At 42.0% G+C, this 16,537-nt stretch overlaps 1 long non-coding RNA gene across 2 annotated transcripts in view; it reads right to left on the bottom strand.

Moving 5' to 3' along the window:
• LOC116786396 overlaps positions 1–16,537 on the bottom strand; it is a 116,699-nt gene that overhangs the window by 23,685 nt on the left and 76,477 nt on the right. The gene's annotated exons all lie outside the window — the stretch shown is intronic.

Below are 16,537 nucleotides of genomic sequence, written 5' to 3' on the forward strand. Positions count from 1 at the left end.
CATCTCATTCCTTCAGCAGTGAGACCCCTCAAGTTTGGGACCGTTTTTGGTTACAAAACAGTCACAGACCTTTCCCTGAGAAAGCTGTCTCCCTGTGCCTCCCAGGCACGGTCTGTGCACTGTCAGTCCTGCTGCAATGACAGACCACAAAAGCTGCTTCGAGGCTTGAGGAGAGACTGTCCTCAAGATACTTATTATCAGGCTGAATCAGCACTGGGCACCAGCTCCAGCTTCAGCATTGACCAGCACATATGACATTTTCTTATATGTATATCCATACACACACATGTATATACAAACACAGGCAGACATATAAATGTATTAGTTGTGGTTATTTAGCTGCTAATGGTATGATTAGCAAAGGAAAGCATATTAAATTATTGCCTTGTGCAAGCACACTGTTTTTCATGGAGTTATACTAGCAATAATTAGGGCCCTTGTTCTTACCTCCCAGCTTTCCTATCTGATTAGAGAAAGAAAAGAAGTCCTCAGCCCAATTAAGCCTTCCCTTCCAGCTGCGAAAAGTGTGAATTTTGGAGGCCATTCGTCTCTCAAACTTGGCTGTCTCTTCCTTAATTATTATAAACATATTAGTTACAGTAGTTTGTTTTGGAAGGTAAACAGAAATAAAACATTTTGAAAAGTGATACAGTAGCAGAGACCACAACTATGCCTAACTCTGCCTGTGGATTCCCATAAATGTCAATATTTTCATTAGATGACTGGTGTTCTTACTGAAGTGGCCAGCGCTGTTCCAGTAATTCATTATTTTCTTTCCATTCCTTTGAATATGAGTTCCCTCCTGCTGTTTGTGCATCTAGTCCTATATGGTGGAGTGCTCACAGCATCTGAAATACCCTCACATTGAGATCAGAAAACGAGTGAAATATTTTCCCCCAGTCATAAGAAAGGGGGCTAGGAAAGGATTTTCAGAACTTGTTCGTGCCACCTGGAAAGCAGCTTTTTCACTAGCTCTGATTGATAGTGACAGCTTTAATCCCACACATCCCATCAGGCAGGCAGTGGGGATGCCCATGTTATAGGTATCCCAACTCCAGCGAGGATGGATGTGTGTGTCTGCAGGGAGAGCCAGCAGGAGAGTGCCCCAGGCAGGGCATGGAGCCTGGGAAAGCTGCTTCTGAACTCCCAGCAGCACTGGCTTTAGTTCCTTCAGGAAACATTGCCAAAGTTTGTGGTAATCTGGGAATTCAGATTGAAATTGCCTGAGTGACTCCCCGGCTTTGGCTGTTGGAGCAGGAATTGTTCTTTATGCTTTTTTTAAAATGCAACAGTTAGTTTCACTGACATCAATCTAAGGGTTTGGTATCTAAGGGTTACAAAGTGGAACTTTTCTTATAAATGTAAGGTTTTAAAAATATATTCCCAAGGTTAAAAAAATCCACTCTCAAAAAAAATAATTACCTTTCCTTTCAAACTGTTATCAATTATAAACTGAGGAGATCCAATATCTGTTCAATACAGTGTTAATAATTCTAGCAACTTGTAGACAAAAGTAACATAACAAAAGCATAACAGTGTAACTTAAATGTTAATAACTAAACGGGAAAAAGATCTAGGAAAATTCTGTTCATTTACACAGCAACTGCAAAGCTCGAAAATCATTCCTGTAATGATACAGGAATGGAGCAAACAGTAGAGGAACTTTATATTCATTAGGACCAGTACCACGCCTATATATATTCATTAGGACCAGTACCACCTTGTCATGTCAGGAGATAGCTGAGTAGATATTTAGGTGGATCCATCGTACAAGAGCCTGACAGTCCCTACCCAGTGTCACCAAGTTTCTGCTGGAGCAAGAGATGCTGTCACACATCCAAGATCATGCCGTTCCCATGAATCCTCTGAGCAGGTTTGATGGAGTTGTTCAGACAACCATTCCTCTAGTTACCCTGGGGCTTCTCTGATGGGGCAGTTGTGTGCCTTCAGTCTTGACGTGTGCCAAATGCCCCCATTTCTTTTGCCAGAGGTCCAAACTACTGAGCTCCTCCATAGCTCCTGGCATTCGTTATGAATCCATTCCATTTCATATTTTCATTCCGTTTTCGTTCAAAAGCTTCAAGTTGCCTCTCTGTGTGCCTCTGGGGAGCATCCAGGTTTCATATCCATACGTTCAGATGGAAATAACATTTGAGTTGAAGATTCATAGTTTGGTCTATGAGTTGCAGATTTGGCCTTTAAGATGTAGATTTTCAACAACTGAATCTTGTTTAAACTGGTAACTGCAGCTGCTGCCCTGCCAATTTCTGACCTTATTTCCTTCTCGATGTCCCCATTGGCTTGCATGTTGCTGCCAAGGTATGTAAACTGACCTATAGGTATTCCCTTGCCCTCTGAAGTATTTCTTCAGCTGGGAGTTGCTGGGGCTCTCATTAGATTGAATTTGGAAAACTGATTATGAATCACATCTGCTTGTGATTAAAAACAATTTGTTGTGATTACATGGGGAAATGTTGCTATTTTTGTACCCGATAGCTGCTGCCTCATTGCATCTGGTTTTCAAGCTTTCTATCTGTTTAACACCTCTGCTTGCTCCTAGCTCTTCTCTGCTACCAGTGTGATGGGAAAGCATGTGGGTTTGGATAGCAGGCTGAATTTGTCACTTCTGAGTACCCAATACAAATGTTTTGGTGTCTTTTGTCTGCAAAATAGCCTTTTACTCACACCAGTGGGAAAAACACCAATTTCTAGGCATGATCATACCTGTGATGGGTCAGGCACAGTAGAAAACCAAAAGAGATCAAATTTCCAGAAACAAAATACTCACAAGTTCCAAAACTTTGGACTAAAAGCTCTTTTCTTTTGCTCAGTTGCCTTTCCATCATTACAAAAAAAAGTGGAGTTTGTTGAGCTTTAAATTAATATTTCATTAAAAAGTATCTGGAGAGGGATTTGCTTGGCCTGACGTGAGGGTCCTTTCTGACCTTTCCCATGTGCTCTGCTTGTGCATGAGAGTTTGTTTCCTGGGCAAACTTTTGATTTAGCAAGTGCAGTAGCTACGTGGTGTTTCTAAACCACCATAATCAAATGTACTGCTGCAGCAGTAAGTGCAAGGATTGCATGTAGCAGGGAGTTAACCACTAAAACTTGTATGTGTGTTGTTTCCTTTTATTTTCAGGTCATATTCTTGTCTAACTGCACTAAAGAGATGAATAAGATCCCCAGGTTCATTGTCATTCCATTCTCACAAGCCTTGTCACAGATATTTTATTCTGTTTCTTGCTACTCAATTCCTTCACTGAACACCTAAAGTATTTTCCTTATTTGTCATATTAATACAAACTTTCTCAGGAACTTTTGTCATTTTTCTTGCTCCTTTTAGCAGTTTGCAGTTGCTGTGGGACTAAGATAAGACAATGAAAATCAGCCTATCCATTCAGAATTTTTTTTGCCTAGATGCATAGATGTGTGTATGGATGTATATAATATAAAATGAGATATAAAAGTTATACATTCTACATGCTTTTGTTAGCATGCAGAACTTATTTTTTGTAGGCTATGAATCCCAGCGTTTGAAAACAGTCTTCATACAACTGTTTATCCATCAGCTGGTGTCCTTGAGCGTACCCAAAAAAGCTGCAGTCACTCAGTGACATGATTCCGGTTTCACACCACTGGTATCTCAGCCAGAATTTAGCTCAGTAATGGCAATTTTATACACAGTCTACTGCACCTGAGAAGTTGAAATTATGTTTTCACGTTGCTTTATTTTACAGTAGTTCACATTAGGCTTTTATGGTTGCAGTGGTGCTCGCTCTGACCCAATACCCTCATATTCAAGACAGTAAACTCTGTTTTTTCTTAGTTGTTAGGGAAAAAACATGAGGTGGGAATGGCAGGTGCTGCTGGAGTCCTCCAGGTGCCCCTTGGGCTCCCCAGGGAGCTGTGGGGCTCTGGGATAGGGTTCCTGCCCTGCACAGCAGCCCCTGCTCATCACTGGCAGTGACTCATTAAAACATGAGTGCGTGTTATGTGGTTGCCAAGGGAACAAGATAATTGAAGTAATTGTTTTTGCAAATCCTCATGTTGGTATTCAGCATGTAAAGCTGCCTGTCATTGGGCAACCAGAGGCATGAGGGCTGTAGCCATCTTTTCTGGAAACCAAAAATGCCTTTTCAGTGTGGGGAGTGCATATTCCTGCAAGAGGTTTGGCTCAGTGTTTTTCTTTTCCTTTTCCATTTCACAGGACGCAGTGCTTTTTTTCCAAGTCAGTTTTTGCCCCTCTGAGACTCGTTGTAGATCCAGCAGCTGCAGATCTGGTTCTCTCCTTACATTTAAATAAACATTCCTGTCCTGACTGGCAAAAGCCCTGTCTCTGGTTTCCTCGGTACCTGCATAGGCAGGGCTGCTAATGCTGCCGAGCAGATGCTGATGCTATCAGCCAAACCTGCTCCAAGAGCAAATGCAGTCAAAACCCCCCATCCATCGATAAGAGCAAACCTGCAGATGTTCCCAAAATGTCCAAATTGGCTGTCGGTAGCTGAGAACCCTTCAGCAAACAGCTGGATCCCATTTCAAGGCACGTTTCTGCTCGTTGGCAGAGTTTGTTCTCCTGCACGCCTGGAACCAGTGGCTGCAACCAGAGCAGTGGGACATCCTTGCACATCCCCACTGTCCTTTGCTCCCCAGTCACTCTGGAGTCCTGCCATCTCCATGGACAGCATGGGGAAGCTTTTAGTTTGTTTTCAGTGCACATTCATGGATCTGTGCTTGGCATTTCACTAGAAATAGGAGTATTCATTTCACTCATGACCCGAGGCAAATTTAAATGTATGCTTCCAGAAGTGTTAAAACAGTATAGACAGAGTTTAATGGGCCAGACTCCAAGCTCTATAAATTTAACTATTCCCATATATCCAGTGTAACTTACAAGTTGATTAAAACATGTGTGAATTGATTCCCGTAGACTGACACTTCACGGGTGGCTTTAGATCGAGAAATGAACTGGTTTTGCTTTATAAAGTGCCCTGTATCTCGTATGTATGGCTTGGAAGTTGTTTTAGAAAATCTCTGAGGGTGCTGATGTGCTGGACTGGCTGAGCTGACAGTTTGGCAGGGAGACAACAGACAGATTATTATATTTCTTTTATCACTTGAAGGTTGCAGAAAATGCAAACAATATGGTCATGAAGAGAGAACAAGAACCACCCATTCCTTCTGCTCTGAACGAATATTAGCTCCAGCCTCAAACATAGACAAGTGCAGTAATTTTAATAAGATACTCCAGAATGAAGTAACCCTCTTATTACTCCAAACGGAGTATCTGGAGACACCAGAATGGTTCCTCACAGATGGTAGCACACGAACACCAAACACCTCAAAGAAACAGACCCTTTAGCCTTGCATTAAACTTACCCCAAATACTCCTTCAGTCCCAGAGAGAAACCCCAGGTTTCAGAGGACACTTATACCTATGTACATCCTATAGGATATGCCTCTGCACATCTGCTGATGCAATAGTGTGACCTCCTTCAGAGCTCTTATGCCACTATCTCCTGCTGAAGAGGTTGCAGAGGAAGATCATGGTATTCTTGGCAAGACATCATAGGGTCAATCTTGACTGGTTTTGGGCCACCACTAGAAAAGCTTCCTAAACTGCTCCAGTGTCCCATGCCAGTAAAAATGCCAGTCAGAGGAATCACCTTCTCCCTATTTCCACTTGCTTCTTCCCTGCTATCTTTACTAGCAGTTGCTACTGTTACAAGCAAAGATAGCTGATACACTCTTAAATAAAATGTCTATAAATTTGATTTTGACAAGGGAAGAATAAGGAAAGGTGTACCTTTCATTATCCTTGCTGGGAGGCTATTTCCACCCCTCTCTGGTGCCATGCAATGTCAAGCTGAGAGACAATCTAATTTAGATGCTCTGTCTCCAGCAGTGCCCAGGGGGTGGTTTCCAAGAGAAAGCAGCCAATGCTGCCATGATTATATGAGGTTATAAGGCTTAGGATTAAACTCGGTCTAAAGATGATGGCTTGGGATTTTATTAGGAAAATCAGTATTAATCTGGCTTTGTCACTCTGGCTGATCCAGATGTCCATGTGGCTGATGGATAAACCAACTCTGCTGGTTGTTTTCAGTCTTCACTTGTGTTCTGCTATTTGTAGGGTGTGCAGAAATGAGAAAGACTAATCTAATGCAATGGCTGTGATGAAAGTATGGTTTTGCAATGCGGCCTGATGATGTTGTCTACAGAATTAGACTGAAGTAATAAAATTAGTTTTGAAAAGGGAGTTGTAATGATCTTTGGTACTGCATTGACCTAAGAAGGAATATAAGGAGTGTGTTGGGGGGTTTACAATTGCTCTGTGAAATTCCAAGCAATGCATTCCTGGGATTTAGCTGGGAAACCAGAGGAGTGTGTACTTGCCATTTGTAAATTGTATTACTTAAATTCCCCATTAACATATATAACTCACTATCTCTCTGGATAATCTAGCATGCTGAACTGCTTCCAGATAACCCAAACCAGGCAGAGGTTTTGGACATTGCTTCAGTTACTGAGGCACTTGAAGTCTAAGCCTAATTCCAGACCTTTTCTGTATTGCATGGGGTTTAGATCTCAATATCTACTTTTAAACCTTGATTCTGGAAAGCAGTGAATTATATTCCTCATCTTAAACCCAGGAGAAGTCCACAGCACATCCTTGCACATGTACTTAAATTTAGGAGCCTGTCAAGCAACTGTTGAACTGAAATGGGAAATACTGTGGATGAGCTGTGCACATACTGTGGGTGAGAAAGGAGGTCGTGACAGCCCTTATTTTGAAGGCTGTCTCTGGTATCCATCCTTGGAACTACTTATATCCTCCATCTCCACTACTTTTATTGTTTCTCTTCCCAAAAAGTCTATTCTTTTTAGTCTGTCTTAATAACCTCTGGATGATAATAACATGCTAATTTTATGAATTCTATATATAATAATCATATGCTAATTTTATGAATTCTATACAAGAGGCACAAAGGCAGCTACAATCCAACTTCTATGCTTAAAGTGACCCAAAAAGCAAATCTCTATTGAAGTGACTTGAAACTAGAAATTGCTTTTGAATTTGTTTGTTGTTTTTTTTCCCAGAACCTAATGGAAAAAATATTCAAACTCTCTTCAGGGCTGTATGGATTTAGGTTAGTGTATTAATCTTTATTATCTAAATTAATGGAATTTTTGTATTACACAGATGTTTATACATTAGAATCCTTGCCAGTGCTGGAGGTAATGGGTGTTGCCACTGTACAATATTTTACATTCTTTGATATTTACGTTATTTATTAACATATTGGCCAAAATTCCAAACAAGCACATAGTCACACTGTTGTAAGATCCACCTTGGAGTTTCTACCTCCTCAGCCTTGTGAAAAAGCAAGAAGGTGACAGTGAGCAGAATCAGTTTTCCTGTGGGCTCTGAGGTCTGGGTAGTAGGATGCAGGTGTAAAGCTCTGACACAGGAGTCTGGGAAGCCATTTCATGGCTGTGGTGAGCACACAAACAGGTTCAGACATTTCACAATGCGTGGACAAGTGCTGAACATATGTCTGACGTGGTCTCTCTCCTGGACTCCTACGTGTTTTGCCATTGCAAAAGTCCATGTCTCAGTTCTTTTCGGACCTGGAAGGAAATCTAAGGCCTTTAAAATGTGATTTTTTGGGGATTGCTAGTAGCATGTTCTAATGATCTGAGGAGTAATACTGCAAAATCTTACACAGCAAATTAACCATTTTCAGTGCTCACAGTTTTATAAGCTATCAGTGGTGTCCAGCCTATTGCACCCAATTTGCTGCTCCTGCAGTGGATAGAAACTGGAAAGCATAATAGCAATGCATGTGTTGTCACTAGTCCAGACCAGTGCAACAGACTTCCCTTACAAGGGAAAAGGGTCCTTTTTTCTCTGATTCTTGCCCAGGATGGGAATTTTGTATTTTCTGCTGTGCCCTGCCTCAAGGCAAGGGTTCCTCAGGGAAAACACAACTGAACTGCCGATGTTTTCTTTCCTTTTCATGGAAAAGGGTTTTGCTTTGAATGAACACCCAATGTGACACAGCTCCTCTTCAACCTGAGAAATATAATGGAGCTCTGTGTCCCTAAAGAACAAGGTTTATCTCCAGACTGCCAGCGTGCCCTCCTGAATGTATATGGGTTTCCCACTATTTAATTCATAGTGCTTTTAGCTACTTTTCTCCTCATCCCAGATGGAAGCAGGAACTGCCAGAGGTTCATGAAAATGAAAAATGGTGAGTGAAATATATTGTAAATCCAAACTTTCAAACCCCCAATAAGGCTTAATTATGATTTCATCCAAAGTGGCTCACATAATTATTTCTCCCAGGTTTTAATGCTGTAAACCTGTCTTCTGCAGCACACATCCACATTGCCATTGGCCATGCCAGGAACTCACCTCCAGATTTATCACTTGAGCATGAAAACATACAATGATCCTTTAAAACTTGCCAGTTGCTAGAGAGCTAAATATCCCTGCCTGAGACTGGGAGCACTCTCTAAACTAAGTAGGAGGAAGTGCAAGGAGCACTGAAGAAACTCTATCTATTTATCTAAGGCAAAACTGGCAAATTTTTAAGGTTGTCTCCTTCAGGTACTGTCAAATAGCACTGGAGATCCTTACTTAATTTGGACCAGAAATTATATACCATTAAAGAAATAAAGGGTATGTCAGAGATAATTTTCTCCTCGTGTTATGTTGTCACTCTGCCCTATTGCTCCCAGCATGATACATGTCATCACCAATAATTCCTGCATCCCACAGCACATCTGTATTACCCTTTAATTCAGTGGTTAGATGGACTGGCCAAACAACACAGAGTTGTGAGTTCCAGTGGGCACACGGCTGACATATTTAAGAGAACGAATTCAAATATACATGTGCAATGAAATCCAGGATGTGCTGTTCCAAGAGGAATGCTTTTGTCACCTTCCTCCAGCCTAATGTCATTCATTTTTAGCAGTATTAATAAATGAACATCCCTCATTTCTAAGAACTTAGGGAAATTTTTAATTTTGCTCTGATTACTCATTTTCCATCTTGCCCCATGTGAAATGCCTTCTTTTTCCTGGGGATAAATGGATGGATAGACAGATAAATAAATAGGAAATTTAGGGAGAATTCCCCATATCTACTTTCTGCATTTTAGAGTTTATTTTCTTACACATGCCAAAAGGCTTATCTACTGTTTTGTTTCCAGGTACCCCTGGCTTCTGTCCACCTCCTAAAAAGGGGTCACTGTGCCCACACCTTTCTGCACTAACAGCACAGTCCTTTGATTTTCAGAGAAACTGCTCCACTAAAAGAGAAGCAGAAGGTGACTGGCAACAACAGAGAATGAAGTTGGTGAAAACTAGAAGTCAGGTCATTTTCTAGGCCTTTTTTTCTCTTCATCTCGGACCTCTGGAAAATTAAGTAATACTGAAATTCTTCTAGAGGTATATTTCCTTGCTTTACCATTTGCACAAACAAACTGGTTCCCTTCCCAAAGCTTATATAATCTTCCTTGTTTCTTAATTCTGTGCTTATTATGACTAAGTTGTGCATCATTCATGATTTTATTTTTCATGCTGCTTGGAAAAGCACCTATCCCTTCAAAAACTGCAGAGATCTCTGTGGGTGAGCTGTGTTCCTGAGAAAAATAAAAAGCAATCATTCAGAAAGTCCAAGATTTTTCCCCTGTGCACCACAATGTAAGAATAAAACTCAGGGTGTACCAAAGGATTATGTGTTACCTCTTATGCTATGGAGTTTAATAATGCATATTTGGACTGGAAGTGATAATATAAGTGATGTAAATCCATAAAACCAGTCCCAAACCTCTGTGCATGAAGCTCTTCCTCACCCAGGGGCTGCGATTCCGACAAACCGCATCCTTCCCTGGGCAAGGCAGCTTTCCGAAAAACCCCCAGCCACCAGCAACACCACTTCCTGCACTAACTCTCATATAAACAGCAAACCTGTTTATGCTTCCCAGCAATCTTTCCTGTTAGTAGCAGAATTACTAATTGCTGGCTTACAGCTCCTTCCTCTCCTCAGCAGTCAGATCAGTGGAGCCTGGCGGCACTCCAGGTTTTTGGCCATGGAGGAGACAGGCATTTCCAGCCCTCTGCCTGCAAAGCCCTCTGGTTTGATTTTTCCCATCAGAGGCACATGTCTGTGTTTGCACAGTCTGATAGTTGATGCTCTTGAGGGAGTGGGAGTTCAGGATATGGCCCAGCCCCTTGCCTCCTGATTTCTGTTTGTCCCTAGAGCAGAATGGAGGGTCCCTTAATTTCAGGAAATAATGTGTGGTTTCCACTTGGAAACTCTTAATTAAATAGTTTGTGTAGGCTTGGGAGTTAGTCTGTGTTTATCTGAACACATATTTTGTTTTCCTGGGGGTGGGCAAATGACAGGGTAAATTAGGGGATAGAAGTGTTCACTCCAGAATTAAAACATCCAATGACAACTCCACCAGCCATGGAGTAAGGAAAGCAGAAGTGCAGAGATCCTGCTTGGTTTGCAGCTTTCCTCTTTCTGATTTGAGCATCTAATTTCTAGATTAATTTATGTTGTTATCTAGGAAGCCTGCTTTCCTCCATCTTTGGGAGGCCTTGTGCATTCACCATGGGCAAGAGAGATTTTGTCTAAAGACAAAATCGAGTGGGGTTTACTCTCCTCTTACATCCCTCTGTCTTCATGTTTTTGTTTTAGTTGTCTTTTTGCCTCAGGGTTTTCCATTGACTGAATTGTCTAAACACTTTGACCATGATTGCCAAATTATACTTTCCTTCAGAGATGATAATCTAGATAAAAGAGTTGACTAGCTGCCTGCACAGGAGGGATATGCAGCACACCGAGTTCTTAGCACTTCTATTTATCAGCTGGAGTATCTTAATTATTAACCTTGTGACAAAGAGTGGTTTCTCCCATGGTCCTGGGCACAGATGTAGGGATTGGCAGGAGGGAGGCTGCAGGCACCAGGCTGCACCCTCTCTTCAGGTGATGTTGCAGCAGGGGCAGAGCCGGGGTGCTTTGGACAGTGAAGGGTGCACATTGCATATTCCTGGGATTTGGGGTGATCAGCACCCTGGGCACATTCCCGGGGGGGGGAGCTGGCATCTTGTAAGGGGAGGAAAGGGCAAGGAAGTGTGGCAGCTTAGCCTTTCCTGCTCTCGCTCTACTTTCAGTGCCAAAGAACCGTTTCCACCTACCTTTCTAAAGGTGACTTTCGTCAGAAGGAAAAAAAATACATGGCAGGTTTACAGGTATGTAAACACCTTGTTTTACAAACAGCAATATAAAAGCCTGACTTGACCTGACAGCTTTTCTCTAAAGAAAATATTCTCCATCTACAATGAATCTCCTGTCACTGATTCCTTGTTCCAGAAACAAATGGTGCTGTTCCAAGAATGTGTTACACAAGTGAATTCATAACAAAGTAATCATGGAGAAAGCGGGTTCCTTATAGCAAAGCTGTTATAAAGCATCGCAGACACGGGTATTTTAATCTCCCAAAGTGTCTCTGTCAGTATTTCCCTTCCTCCGAGCAATTTGGACCAGAATGACAGCAACAATAATTGAAGGATGAGTCACTGGCTGTATCGTAGGTGAGACATCACCGAGGAGGGAAGGCCAAGAGACAAACCTTTAAAAACAGGCTTGTTTTTATACTAGTGCTGTATCTCTCAGCCTGTCAGTCCTGGAAAGGGCACTACAAATGTCCCCAGATTCAGGGCCCGTCAGAGTTGTCACTCCATTTTTAAGTTACCAGTTCATCTTCAGAAAATCGCTGTCACCGATTCCTGTCATTCAAGATCCTAGTCTGAACAAATATGTACAAGAAAATTCAGACCCTGAAATCCAGGTTTGATCTGTGTTTGAGCCAGTGGAAAGGAGGCAGTGAACAACTCTGAATTCTTAAAATTGCTGGTGAGATCAGGATACAGCTCTAGACAAAAATGGCCATCAGGGTTTAGAAGAGGAGCACGGAACCAAGATTAGAGTCTGAATCAGGGGTTTCAAGTTTTTCTCTTTGCAGTCTTAGCACTGACAGAGCAATACCGAGGTCAGAAAGCCCTGGAGTGAGATACAGGGAGAAAACGAGGGAGGCAAAGACACAAACGAACAAGGAGTGGGACAGGAGGTGGAGGGCAGGAGAACTGTCTTTTGCAGCTGCTGCTTGGGCTTGGGTGACCACTGCAAGTTCAAAAGTCCCAGCAAAATTAATTTTTCTGTCCATGACATTTGAGCTGCTTTTCTGGCAAAATGAGGCAAAAGAGACGGGAGGGAGTGGGGATCCTGCCTTCCCTGTTGGACCACGCCTGAGACTGGCTCTGAGAATGTAGGACAAGCACGGTGCCACTCATGCAGCCTGTCCTCAAAACCAAGCATGTGCCACTGTTCTGATTTATTACCTTACATTTATTAAGCAATTTGCTGATTAAAACAGAAAGGAAGACAACCTGTGTTTCCTACCACTCATCCCTTCACAGAAAGATAACATCACTTACTTTTTTTTTGTCTTGGAAAAAACCTTGAAATTCACATTTTTCCCAGGGTGGGAACCTGGAAAGGGAATTTTATCCTACAGAGGAGGTGCAGGGGGCAGGGAGCTGCATGTACCTGGCACTTCTAAGGATGCACTCACCAACTCTGGGGGCCGGGGCTCAGAAGGCAGCTAATGAAGGGTAACATGATCTATCTTTTGTGTGAGGTGAAGGAGTTTTGGAGCCGGGCAGAGAGAAGGGAGGGCTGAGCCAGCCAGGAGCATGCACCGACTAGCACCAAGGCAGAGAAAACAGCTCTTGGAACCACTTCCATAAATTTTCTTTTCCTTGAAGCATCCGACAGAAAAAGAGAGAGGGGAAGGGAGGGGGGGGAAACAGGGAAGGGGGGAGGGAGACAGATGGAAGTGTGAACGAAGCTGTAAAACCTTGCAAAAGCAGGGCTAGGCAATCATTCCCTGTTTTGGCACGGCTGCCTCCTGCGACGGCTGGAGAGCCTCACTTTTAAGAGCTCGCTGCTCTCCTCCTCGGCTGCCTGTCCTGGAGCCTACCCGTGGCTCGGGGTTGATCTCGGAGAGCTCTGCGTGAAGAAATAAATAAATCAATGGAGCCGGAGGACTCGGCGAGCAGGCAGGGACACGCGGAGTGGTGGGGAGGGACCAGGAATCCCCCAGCAGCAAAGCAAAGCACAGCACCTCCGAGCTGGGCAGCCAGACACCAACCTCCTCGTCTTGGCTACCACCAGCCCCCCGTGGGGTCAACCTGGCTTTGTCCCCTCTCTGGGACCATGAGCAGCCCCCAAAGGGTCTTGCAAACATGTCCAGCCCCACACACAATCCCCCTCAGTGCCAGGCATGCTTGGAGCAGCCACAATAGGGCCTGAGAAATGACTCCTCTATCGTGCTTGGGGCCTGAAAATTGCAAAACAGAGCCCTCACGCAAAAGAAACTTTCCCTCTGACATCTGAAGCTTTCTCCCATGTTTCTGAGCTGAGGAGGTATTTCTTCGTGTTAGGAAAATGTGAATGGGAACTAAGTCAATGTAAACACAACATATTCATCAGATTTTTCCTTTTTTAGTTCTGAGTACTTTAAACAACAATGAAATATAAACAAAAGTTACTTGGTTTTAACCTATATTAATAGTGATTGGACCATTAACTGTTTCCTTCTCCATCATCATAACATGTGGTTTGTCCTATGGCAGCTCCCAGGCAAGCAGTTCAAACACGGGTTCCCAGTGCCATCCCAATTTCATAAGAGTGTGTGTTCAGCAGGGGGGGGCAAAGTCCTTTACCAGTATCATGAAAAAAGCCTCATCCAAACCCCTTCTGAAGTAATGAAACAGTTGCATTGACTTCATCTGGGGATTTGGAAAAGACCCTGAGTCAGAGTGTGGAGCAGCAAAACCACATCTGTTGGTGCCCTCAGCATGTCTTCTAGATTAAATCATCATCTTCTTTTATTTGGGAGAGGGAAAGGGATAGTCGGAGTCATGAAGGCAAAGAATAAGACTGGCTAAAGCATATAAAAGTGTTAAATTGCTCTGTAATGGTTCTAAGAAGTGCTCAGTGAAAATATTTCATATCTAATAAATGTATGACTAAGAACACAATAGTATTCACAGAGCCATAACTCCTTCCAGCGAAGGCTTTGAATGCAAAACAGATCAGATGGCTTCCAGACAGGGAAAAGCAGTCAGTTCTTATTGAAGCCACCATGGTAACTTCTCAACTCCCTTTACTGTCATTCCAAATGGGAAATCGGGACAGTAGGATACGACATTACTGGCGCTACAGCCAAAATTTTTCTGCACTTGCTTTCAGAACCTTCTGGAGCAACTTATTCCTTTATTTTCTACACTGATTCAGGTTGGTTGCTGTTAGGAAATCCCAAAGATCACTGCAATGGGAATTGTCACTGAAAGCCAAAGACCTCCTCTGTGACCTAATGGGGAGACAGTACTGGGTAAGATCCTGGCAATTTGGACCCCAGTCTGTTGGATGATCTTGGGAAAGTCACTTTTTTCTGGTCTGTTCACGTCAGGAATAGTTACCTCCTTTTCAAACCAAAATGGAAGGATGAATTATTATGATTGTTATTTTGGTCATGTTCAGTTATTTTTCTCAGTCAATTCAACTCTTGTATCAGGATAACTGTTGTAGCATATCAGAGACGCTGGACAAGCTTAATCAGGGGTCATCTAGGAAATGAAATGGGATTAAATTTGTAGTTTAAGAAGAATCCAACTATATAATCCACTGAATTATTGCAGTGTCAACCTCTTCAAAATTTATAGAGTTTAAACAAACCCCAGGCTGTTGCTAAGGAAAATAGTATAATATTATAATAATTATAACAGCGATGTGTTGTAACAATTCTCTGATGGAGACATTGTTTACTTTTCAGATTTTTCTCAGGTTTATATGGATGGCATTTGATTTGATTGCTTTTCATCGTATGTGTTACCACCATTCTTATCTTTTGTTTTCAAAAAAATGAGTGAGGATATTTATCCAAGGCTACAGAAAATCCTGGAAGTGAGGAGTGCCCATAGAATAGGGGCAGCTGAGAACTTAACAAGAATATTGGGAAAAGTCTGAGTTCTTTCACTCCTCTCTCCATTTTTTCTCACCCCATGTTAGGAAATCTACAGGATAAATACACACATTCTGCAAATGTGTGCTGCAGGACCAGTTTTAGCATAGATCATCCACACACACTTTAAACAAAAATTGGGTATTTAATACTATACTCTGGTAGGAAATGCAGAGAACTTGTTGACCTCTTGCTTCCTCTATCCCTGAGGATGAGCAGAAGATGCAGCTTCTCATCAGGTGGGGAGGTTCCTATCCTTAATACCCCTTCTGTTGAGACTACTTTTTTCTGATTTTATACTCCTGCTTGAAAGTTTTGGCATGGGAGTTAGACAGTCCTTGAGATTTTTTTCGATATTATTATCTTCTCTGTGAAAGTGTGTATATGGCTCTGTGCTTTGCACAACCCAGGCTCGTGTAAAGATAAAATATTTAAAAATATGCAATCAGGTTTTCTTTACCTTGGCCTTATTAAGTATAGAAAATAACCACTCGTGCTTGTGTTGAAGGAAAGTGTTTCTTCAGGGGTTAGTGAAATAAGCTATTCAAAACCACTAAATCCTTCCAAAATACCCTTGCAGAGCTGTCAAAGGTAGTGAGACCTCAAATTATAGTATCAACAGCATGCTGTTAATGCTGCCAGAGTTGGAGGGAAGCAGGAGTTTGACACTAAGCCTATTCAGAAATGACATAATATTCTCTTAATCAATTAACGTACATCATCATGTCAGGATGTGACCTTCCTTTTCTTGTTCTTTCCAATGTGCTCAGCCTTCCAGCAACAGGTCTGCATATGCCTTTAACCTAAAGCAAACATTATGCAAATAGAAATGGAAAATCACTTGAATTTTACTTCCATCATTTTTCTCTTGGTCAAAAGAGAGTAGAACAGGTCTTGTAGGCATTTATTTAGCACAAAGATCCCATTTTCTTCTCTTGGAGTTCTCTGGAAAACACTACTTTGAAAGATCACCTCTTGTAATTACATGCAATTCATTATGAACCCAAATGTAGAAGAAAAGAGAGTGTCAACAGAAAGCAACATATATCATGGCACTCTTGCTGAAAAACATATCCTTGTAAACATAACAATTCCTCCTATATTTTAAACATTGCCTTTTAGATTTCAAGTGATATTGTCCTTAAAGCAAAACTCATTTCTACACTGAGGCTAATCGCTGAATGTCCTTTGCCACTTAACACATCAAAATCCAATTGTTGTACCGTCTAGCACTGCATATGCCAAGTGTTAGAAATTAAAGAGCACAGTCTCTTCAAAGGTAGAAAATTTCTAAGACTGGCCTCTCAAAACAAAACCTTGAGTTTTTGCAGTGATAGGGATGTGACATTTTCTTTCTAGACTGATAAGATTTTATGACCTACTAAGTATATAGGAAATGAAACACATACACACAACTAAGAAGGTCTTTAAAT

This window comes from Chiroxiphia lanceolata, chromosome 4, assembly GCF_009829145.1.
Source record: "Chiroxiphia lanceolata isolate bChiLan1 chromosome 4, bChiLan1.pri, whole genome shotgun sequence".
Classification (NCBI taxonomy): domain Eukaryota; kingdom Metazoa; phylum Chordata; class Aves; order Passeriformes; family Pipridae; genus Chiroxiphia; species Chiroxiphia lanceolata.